Source organism: Asparagus officinalis, chromosome 7, assembly GCF_001876935.1.
Source record: "Asparagus officinalis chromosome 7, Aspof.V1, whole genome shotgun sequence".
NCBI lineage: Eukaryota > Viridiplantae > Streptophyta > Magnoliopsida > Asparagales > Asparagaceae > Asparagus > Asparagus officinalis.
In genome coordinates, this window is record NC_033800.1 from 55462247 (window position 1) to 55473432 (window position 11186).

At 40.2% G+C, this 11186-nt stretch overlaps 1 pseudogene; it reads right to left on the reverse strand.

Annotated features, from left to right (window-relative positions):
* On the reverse strand, window positions 1035–8701 carry LOC109847166 (annotated as a pseudogene).

An 11186-nucleotide genomic window follows, 5' to 3' on the forward strand; every position in this document is an offset into this window, starting at 1 on the left:
TCACCGACTAAGACGATGGGTCTTTTTGCTATTGATGAGGATTGGATGCAGTTGTGTTTGTTAGGAGAGTGGCGGAATTTGCGGACATGTCGCTTGCAGTCACGTGCTTTGCAGGCACGGAGGTTAGTGGTGAACAATATTGAGTCTGTAGTTGTATAAATTTTCAAGATTGACCTGGTAGACCTACCAATATTGTTTGACATAAAACATATGTTTAGGGGGGCAAGAATAGATTAGGAATCCGGTTTTGTTTATGGATTCCTACCTATTCCATAAAAAATTTTAAGAAGATTTTATAGATTCATGAAATTCTTTTTTCTTTTTATGTTTGTTTCATAACATGAAAAGATGGAATCCAACTTTATAGAAACCCTTCAATTCTTAATCCTTAGATTGGTTTGGAATGAGAATAGAATTTGGGCTGCGTTTGTGAACTAAGATTTGGATTTAAAATGTTAATTTAAAATCAAAGGATTTTAAATCTAGGATTTGATAGAATCTTTTGTTTGGATGTCTTTACAAAATGCAAGGATTTAAAATCAAAGATTTGAAATATGATTTGATAGAATCTTTTGTTTGGATGTCTTTACAAAATGCAAGGATTTAAAATCAAAGATTTGAAATATAGTGTTTGGATACACTTTATTATACTGTCTTTACAAAATGCAAGGATTTAAAATCAAAGATTTGAAATATAGTGTTTGGATACACTTTATTATACATGAACTTGGTTTTAAAAAGAAGAAAGACATGTCATGCACAAATAAAACTTTGAGAAGTGATTCAAAACCAAAATTAATCACCTCGATAGCAATTATAAATACCCGTGCAAACATCTCATCCTTCATGACTCGATACGAGGAAATACAAATAATAGTAATAATGTCCAAAATATTCATTATAATAGCATTTTCTTATGGTTTTATCCACTACCACTTTGACCTTCAATCTCCAAAATAACAAGAGTACTACTTTAAAAATTAGCCATGATAAAAGACTTGACAACACAAAAGAGTATAGCAAAACAATCCACATAAGAAGCTCTAGGCTACACAATAAGTCTTCATTTAAAACACAACGTACTATAGGTGGTAGATAACCATGATTTTCTACAACAAGCTAAATTAGCACAACATAAACTACTAAAAGAAACCATAACAAGAATCGTCTATTTATCTTTCAAAGTCTTCTCCTCCTTTTTCTCCTATGCTTCCAACTCATGTCTCGTAGAACTTATTGGATCCTACATTAAAAAATTTAGCATCATTTAGTTCATGAAACAAAATACGCTCTAAAATAGAAATAATATCTACTAAAAAGGCAAATCACAAAAGTATTATTTAGTATTTGCATTCAATAACGCAAATGGATGTTATTCACTCTCATACAAAGGCACAAGAGAATTGAAATATTGAATGCACCATAGAGGACATCTAATTCAAATTCAGAAATGGCAGATGAAAGTATAATTTTAACAGTTACGCAGAGCTTCTTCTTACACAATACATAATATAAGCAATAGTAGAGAGTTAAATTAAACTCATAAACCAAAATCATGCTCATAAAAGAACAAAGCCTCTTAAACTTTATATTCACTTTCAAATTAAAACTAAAGTAATAAGCATCTCTATCCTATATAAAAAAAAGCATGTAGTCATAAAAAAAGCATGATCATCACAATGAATAGACTGCTACTCAGCATGACAATTTTTTGACTAACGGAATATGCAATCAATATCAACATTATGTCAGCAACATTAGGATAGACATGGAAAAAGAGAAGGGTCCTGCATTGCAATACCATACCATAAATTAGGATAACAAATATTATGCTAACCCTGATCCAATTATTGAAATTTTGTCAAGTAAAGATGAAATAGAGGGGAAAAAAACCTATGTCAAATGAGTGACCATTGTCCAACAGGCAAACAATTACTATTTTAGTTCAACTATCGGTTGAGGAAGAAGAAGAATAGCTGATTGAAGAATACTATAATGATAAGGAAGACATTTCGTATGAAGAGAGTAAACAAAGGAAGATAGAGGTGTTGAGCCGAGTGTGGAGTTCAAACCTCCGCAGGCGCCCTGGCGATGAAGTCGACGCAGGCGAAGTTGGGAGGCGGACGAAACCTGTTGGCGAGTTTGACGAACAGCTGCAGGCGGAACTTTGAGCAGGCGAAGCTGCAGGCGAGTCTTGAGCACGGGCGACTTTTGGTCTGGCGAGATCGTTCAAGGCGAGCTCGAGGCAGCCAGATTTTGAGCATGTGAAGTCCACGCGACGTGCAGGCGAGCTCGAGGACAGCTCACGACAGGCTGTCGTGATCTAGCTAGGGTTTCCCTATAAAAGGGGAAATCCCAAGCCCGAGATATAGCAGCTTCTTCTCCTCATCTTCTCGTGCAAAATCAGAGGTGGCGAAACTCCTCCCCCTTTCTCGCGATTTTTTCTCCAGCGCTCTCTCTCTCTCTCTCGTGATTTCGAAAGTGAAATCATTAAGGAAGAAATTAAAGAGGAGAGAAAGAAGTAAAGAGGGGTATTTAAAGAGAGAGGAATCTTCACTGTAGCTATAGTGAAAGATTGCATTTATTTGAGGAATCTCAAGTTTGAGATTCGCTCTGAATTGTAATTTCTTGTTAGATTAATAAGAAATTTATTGTGTGGCTCCCGAGGACGTAGGCAGTTGCCGAACCTTGTTAAAACTTGGTGTACTTTTCTCTATTCTGCGTTTCTGCTGCATTAGGGATTTCAGCATTAAATTTCCAACAACTGGTATCAAAGCGTGAAACGATCTAGAGGAAGTCAGATTCAAGTGGGAGCCATGGCCGCAGATGAAGGAAAAATAAGACTTGAGAAGTTTGATGGAACAGATTTCGGATTCTGAAAAATGCAGATAGAGGATTATCTGTATCAGAAAAATCTGTATCAACCACTATCAGGGAAGAAACCAGATTCTATAAAGGCAGATGAGTGGAACCTTCTAGATAGACAAGCCCTCGGAGTTATCAGATTGACGTTGACTCGCAATGTTGTGTTCAACATAGCGAAGGAGAAGACCACGGCGGGTCTTATGGCAGCACTCTCAAATATGTATGAGAAGCCATCAGCCGCGAACAAAGTTCATTTGATGCGGCTGTTATTCAATCTGAGAATGGCGGAAGGCGCGTCAGTAGTACAACACCTTAATGAACTCAACACAGTCACAACCCAATTGAGTTCAGTTGAAATTGAGTTTGATGAAGAAGTTCGGGCGTTGATATTATTGTCTTCCCTCCTAGAGAGTTGGAACGCTACAGTCACGGCAGTGAGTAGCTCGTCGGGAAGCACCAAGTTGAAGTTCGACGATGTTCGTGATCTGGATCTCAGTGAGGAGATCCGACGGAGAGAGTCGGGTGAAGCTACAACCTCTTCAGTATTACATACAGAGTCAAGAGGTAGAAACTCAACCAGAGGGAACGGACGAGGCATATCAAACTACAGAGGTAGATCAAAGGACAGGAGGTCCAAGTCAATGAATCCAAGCAACAGCTCGAAGGCTATCGAGTGTTGGAATTGTGGAAAGACCGGGCATTACAAGAATCAGTGCAAGAATGCACAGAATGAGAAGGAGGCGAAGGCAGAAGTGAATGTCACTTCCACTTTAGGAGGAGACGACGCATTGATATGCTCTTTGGAGAGCAAGGAGGAATCTTGGGTGTTAGATTCAGGAGCGTCGTTCCATGCTACTTCTCAGAAAGAATTTTTGAGAAGTATACCCCCGAAAATCTTGGATACGTATACCTTAGTGATGATCAACCGTGTGCTATTGTGGGCAAAGGTGTGGTAAAAATTAAGTTGAATGGGTCAGTATGGGAGCTGAAGGATATCAGGCATATTCTCGACCTGAGAAAGAACTTAATATCCGTAGGCCAGTTGGCTGGCGAAGGATACACTACGACCTTCCATGGAGATGATTGGAAGATTTCAAAAGGCGCAATGACGATTGCTCGAGGCAAGAAGACTGGTACCCTGTATATGACAGCAGGTGCACGTTGTTTGATCTTAGTTGTAGCAGGCAATGAGACTTCAAAGCTGTGGCACCAGAGACTCGGTCATATGAGTGAGAAGGGGATGAAAATCATGCACACAAAGGGAAAACTCCCAGGACTGCAGTCAGTGGAGATGGATATGTGTGAAGAATGCATACTTGGAAAGCAGAAGAGAGTTAGCTTTCAGACAAGTGGCAGAACCCCCAGGAAAGAGAAGCTAGAGCTCGTTCACTCAGATGTTTGGGGACCAACCACCACCGCGTCCATTTGTGGGAAACACTACTTCGTGACTTTTATCGATGATCACTCTCGGAAAGTTTGGGTCTACTTTCTGAAGCATAAGTCAGAAGTATTTGAAGCTTTCAGGAGATGGAAACCTATGGTCAAGAATGAGACCGGTCTGAGAATAAAGAAGCTCAGGACCGACAATGGCGGTGAGTATGAAGACACCGGATTCAAAAAGTTTTGCTATGAGCACGGGATCAGAATGGAGAGAACCGTGCCTGGCACGCCTCAGCAAAATGGTGTAGCTGAGCGGATGAACCGAACGTTGACAGAGAGAGCCAGAAGCATTCGGGTACAGTCAGGCCTACCGAAGCAGTTCTGGGTAGAAGCGGTCAACACAGCAGCTTACTTGATCAACCAGGTCCATCGATTCCATTGGAGCACAGAATACCAGAGGAGGTATGGTGCGGAAAGGAGGTAAAACTCTCACATCTTAAAGTTTTCGGTTGTATAGCTTACGTGCATATTAGTGATCAAGGCAGGAATAAGCTTGATCCCAAGTCAAAGAAATGCACTTTCATCGGCTATGGTGAAGATGAGTTCGGCTACTGCATTTGGGATAACGAAAACAAGAAAGTGATCCGGAGCAGAGATGTGATATTCAACGAGAAGGTGATGTACAAGGACATGCACAAGACAGATGACTCAGAGAGCGAGTCAATATTTATAGATGCAAATGATGTCCCGAGTAACCTCTCAGAAGAACCCAATGCAGAAGGTCCTCAGCTAGAAGAGCCTGTTAGACAAGATGGTGCGCAAGAGCCTGACGCACCAGCTCCGATTTTGAGGAGATCTTCACAGCCTCCTGTGCCCAACAGGAGATACATGAACTATCTGTTGTTGACAGATGGAGGGGAGCCTGAAAGCTATGATGAAGCTTGTCAGGGTAGAGATGCGAGCAAGTGGGAGCTTGCCATGAAAGATGAGATGAGGTCTCTCATCTCAAACCAGACGTGGGAACTAGCTGAGTTGCCCACGGGTAAGAAGGCACTCCACAACAAATGGGTGTACCGGGTGAAAGAGGAGCAGGATGGTTCCAGAGATATAAAGCCCGGCTAGTTGTCAAAGGATTCCAGCAGAAGGAAGGAATTGACTACACTGATATTTTCACTCCCGTGGTGAAGCTAAATACTATCAGGACAGTGATGAGTATTGTAGCAATTGAAGATCTTCATCTCGAGCATTTGGACGTGAAAACGACGTTTCTTCACGGAGATCTAGAAGAGGAGATATACATGCACCAGCTAGAAGGTTTCTCAGAAGAAAAGAAGAAAAACCTAGTGTGCAGACTCAAGAAGAGCTTGTATGGCCTGAAACAAGCCCCAATGCAGTGGTACAAGAAGTTTGACGGCTTCATACACAAGGAAGGTTTCCAGAAGTGCAACGCCGATCACTGTTGCTACTTCAAAAGATATCAGTCCAGTTATATCATCCTACTGCTGTATGTTGATGATATGTTGGTTACAGGTGCAGATATGGAGGATATCAGAGGTTTGAAGCAGCAGCTGTCAAAGGAGTTTGACATGAAGGACTTGGGTCCAGCGAAGAAGATCCTTGGAATGCAAATCACGAGAGACAAGAAGAAAGGGTTCTTGTAGTTGTCTCAGACGGAGTACATCAACCGTGTTTTGCAGAGATCTAACATGGGCGACGCCAAGCCAGTGAGCACACCATTGGCCAGCCATTTTCGTCTATCGAAGGATCAGTCTCCTCAGTCAGAAGAAGAGAAAGAGAGTATGGCTAAGGTTCCTTACGCCTCAGCTATCGGAAGTTTGATGTACGCAATGGTCTGTACGAGACCAGACATTGGCCATGCAGTGGGAGTGGTCAGCCGGTTTATGTCGAATCCAGGAAAAGCTCATTGGGAAGCGGTCAAGTAGATTCTGAGATATCTATGAGGCACCACACAGAAGTGTTTGCAATTTGGTAAGGGAGAGGTGGAAGTGCAAGTGTACGTAGATGCAGACTTTGGAGGTGAAGTCGATCACCGAAGAAGCACCACCGGCTATGTATTCACCGTCGGAACTATAGCTATTAGTTGGATGTCACAGATACAGAAGATTATCACTCTGTCAACTACAGAAGCTGAGTATGTTGCGGTGACTGAAGCCAATAAAGAGATGATATAGCTTCAGGGTTTGTTAACTGAGCTGGGATTCAAACAGGAGAGGAATGTCTTGCATAGCGATAGCCAGAGTGCGATTCACTTGGCGAAGAATTCCGCATTTCATTCTAGAACGAAGCATATTGGGCTTCGGTACCACTTCATCAGATCCTTGTTGGAAGATGACGTGTTGAAACTGGAGAAGATTCCGGGAAGTAAGAATCCAGCAGATATGTTAACAAAGATGGTGACCGTTCAGAAACTAGAGTTGTACGCAACTTCAGTTGGCCTTCATGCATAGATGATGAGGGCGGAGCCACACAGGAGAAGGAGCTTGATGAGATAGCCTGCTGACGACGGTTTTATCTCCAAGTGGGAGATTGTTGAGTCGAGTGTGGAGTTCAAACCTCCGCAGGCGCCCTGGCAATGAAGTCGACGCAGGCGAAGTTGGGAGGCGGACGAAACCTGTTGGTGAGTTCGACGAACAGCTGCAGGCAGAACTTTGAGCAGGCGAAGCTGCAGGCGAGTCTTGAGCGCGGGCGACTTTTGGTCTGGCGAGATCGTTCAAGGCGAGCTCGAGGCAGCCGGATTTTAAGCATGTGAAGTCCACGCGACGTGCAGGCGAGCTCGAGAACAGCTCACGACAGGCTGTCGTGAGCAAAGGGGAAATCCCAAGCCCGAGATATAGCAGCTTCTTCTCCTCATCTTCTCGTGCAAAATCAGAGGCGGTAGAACTCCTCCCCCTTTCTCGCGATTTTTTCTCCAGCGCTCTCTCTCTCTCGTGATTTCGAAAGTGAAATCATTAAGGAAGAAATTAAAGAGGGGAGAAAGAAGTAAAGAGGGGTATTTAAAGAGAGAGGAATCTTCACTGTAGCTACAGTGAAAGATTGCATTTATTTGAGGAATCTCAAGTTTGAGATTCGCTCTGAATTGTAATTTTTTGTTAGATTAATAAGAAATTTATTGTGTGGCTCCCGAGGACGTAGGCAATTGCCGAACCTCGTTAAAACTTGGTGTACTTTTCTCTATTCTGCGTTTCTGCTGCATTAGGGATTTCAGCGTTAAATTCCCAACAAGAGGTATCTAATAGTATACATGAGACTATTAAACAAAAAGAACATAAACTGAAGGAAAGCTCATCTTCATATATTTTAAATGGGCACACACTGCTAGAACTAGAAGAGATGGTAGAACTACTTGGTATTATCGGAAGAAATTTCCTTTTTTCGAGTGTTTTTATTTTTATTTTTTTTAATTCTTTATAGTTTGTTAGGAAAACATGGAACAAGTAACAATAAAAATTCATTCCCTCATTTAGCCCTCTAAAACATATAGGTACTAACCACAGCACTTGAGATCCCAGTGACTGTTTATTTCAAGTAAATTGATCCAACTGTATTTCAGTTAGAAATAATTATAAAATTACCAATTTGATGCACCTTGTAGATGACATCTTTATATACAGAAAGCACATCATCCACATTATTATGATGAGTCTGCAATCGCAACTTGACCTACATAAGTCCAGAGTAAAGGTTCACAAATTACTATTATCTCCAAGAAATACCATGACTATATATCTGAAAGAAAAGGTAACATATGAAAATAATAACAATCAAAAAATTTATGATAAAGAGCTCCATGTATATGTATATTGACAGGTTAATAGAAAAACCTTCTCCTCCGTATCATCAAAGCGCTGGGTCAATCTCGCAACAATTTCTTCATTTTCAGCTGGAGAATACTACAAATGGTATATCTTCCTGTAACAGGATCAAGTCTTCTACCGACCACTCTCTCAACAAGAATGTCTTCAGAGACCTGAAGAGAGTCCGTATATGTATCAATCATAAGTTGAATTTGATAAATAAGCATTTTTGTGATAGAAAATGCTTACATCCAAGAGAATGAAAAGATCAGGTCGGATGCCAAGATCCTCTAAGGCTTTTGCCTTAGATAAGCTCCTTGGATACCCATCCAAAAGCCATCCATTTTCTTGAGCATCTGATTGCATCAGTCACTCCTTAACCATCTAAAAGAATGCTCCGTCTAAGTTAAACAACAGCCATAAAAGTACTGAGGAAAATAGTAATATTCCTATACCATGACAACAATTTCATCAGGAACCAACTTGCTCTTCTCCATGTATTCCTTGGCCCGCTTCCCATTTTCAGTCCCAGCTGCTACTTCTGCCCTTAATAGATCTCCAGCTGCAATATGCACCAAGCCATACTGCATTTGAGAACTGTTTGATTCAATGTTCATTTTCAAATCAAGCAAGCAATTCATGAATATAGATTATATGAGATGCATATGAGTTATAAGAAATCAGTATGTGAAAACTGAATAGCAATAATAAATCTTTTCTCAAACTTCTAGCTTTTTCAACCTATGACAAGAGCTATCTCCTACTTTAATCACTGATTAGCGTATCTCTTAGAATTGTAAAATCTCAATAAAATTAGAATTGTAAAACAAAAAACAATGATTAGCGTATCTCTTAGAATTGTAAAATCTCAATAATGGTATCTAATAGCTATTTTGATGGATGGGCTATTAAACAAAAAGGCATAATCAAGTATACAGTTAATAAAAAGAACAAAATTCTCAATAAAATAAAAAAAAATTGTACCTTTGAGATGAGACAAGCACTCCTTGCTTGAATTAGCTAAGAATCCATCAAAATCACCAAACCCTAATGCATTCATAATGAAATCATCAAAAAATTAGAAATATGTTGTAGAACCCCGTAAATTTTTATATGAATATATGTGAATTATTAGTAAATAAATAATTCTTTTATGATAAATAGCTTGAGGTCATTGATGTACATGATAACAAGTTATTTGAGATGATATGAGAGTATGGGTGTAGAGTTTGGTGCGATGGTTTTGCAAATAAGCAAAACATGCACAAAAACTAAATTTTTCCAGATCAGTCAACACATCAGTCGACTGACTGTATCGGTCGACACATCAGTCGACTGATACGCTGATTTTCAGTTTTTCAGGTTTCGGGTCTGTTTTGATTTGGTTCGGGTTGGGGTCGGGTTTAACTGTTTGTATATATCACCTCTCACCCGAAATCACCCCCTCTCACCTTCAGACCAGAGAAAACCCTAGCCCCCTTCTCCCCTATCTAAAACCCTAGGTTGTTCTTGGTGATTTGGGGGAGAACTTAGAGGATTTTTGGCGAAATCTTCACATTGCAGCAAAAGGGATCCACTCTCTCAGATCCAGGAGTTGTTCATCACCCAGAGGCGAGTAACATCTCGCCCAACTCTGTCCCTTTTGTTTTACACGAATTTATTGAGTTTAATGAGTTTTTATTGAGCCAAAAATGTAATTTTTGTACAAAGAATTGATTTTTATACCATATAGTGGAAGATATATGATTTCAGAATATTCAAAACCCACCAACGTTTATTTGAATCGGAGATCTAGATCTGAAACGTTTTTACAAGAGATTTAACATGAGCTTTGTTTTGAAATGCTTTAAAACATAAATACACATGTTTAGGGTTTTTTTTATGTATTCACACATGAAATTTTCGTTCCAGTTTGGTACATATATGTTAATATCAGTATTCTTCATGTTTATGTATTCACACATGAAATTTTCGTTCCAGTTTGGTACATATATGTTAATATCAGTATTCTTCATGCTTGGGATTGATGGGAATGAGTTTGGATCGAAATTTGGGTATATATCGACCTGTGCAGAATTTCTGTAGTCAATCGGTCGACTGATCAGTCGACCGACGGGCTGAGATTTTCAGCCATCAGTCGACTGACCAGTCGACTGACGGGCTGATTTTGTTTCCTCAGCTTCTCAGTCGACTGGTCAGTCGACTGGTGAGCTGAGTCTATGCTGTCTGATCTTTATCGGTCAACATATGAGTCGACTAACGTCATCAGTCGACACATCAGTCGACTGATGAGCTGTTTTACAGATTTTTGATCTGTTTGAGTTGCTTTTTCGGGGTCGCCTCGATAACCTAACCCTAGTTTACCATGTTAATGATTTACCTGTACATGTGGGATGACTTTTGACACAAGTTTAGATATGTACACCGAGACGCGTGCGAGTTTAGATTTTGTATATCTTTCCGCATATATTTTTCACAGTTGCACAGTCCTTGTGTTAGACTTTAACGTATATTTAGTCCTCGTGAATTGACTATGATCCATAGAAGTCCTTGTGATTGGACTATGATCTATAAAAGTCCTCGTGTTGGACTATGATTTATAGAAGTCCTCGTGTTGGACTATGATTTATAGAAGTCCTCGTGGGACTATGATTTATAGAAGTCCTCGTGTTGGACTATGATTTATAGAAGTCCTCGTGATTGGACTATGATCCATAGAAGTCCTTGTGATTGGACTATGATCTATGGAAGTCCTCGTGTTGGACTATGATTTATAGAAGTTCTCGTGTTGGACTATGATTTATAGAAGTCCTCGTGATTGGACTATGATCCATAGAAGTCCTTGTGATTGGACTATGATCTATGGAAGTCCTCGTGTTGGACTATGATTTATAGAAGTTCTCGTGTTGGACTATGATTTATAGAAGTCCTCGTGATTGGACTATGATCCATAGAAGTCCTTGTGATTGGACTATGATCTATAGAAGTCCTCGTGTTGGACTATGATTCATTTCGGTCCTCGTGTTGGACATTTACCACTTGTTCCATGTGTTCGGAAACCACTGTATCTAGTTCATGTATCGGACATGATATTCATGTAAGTTGTGACATGATACTCATGTAGGC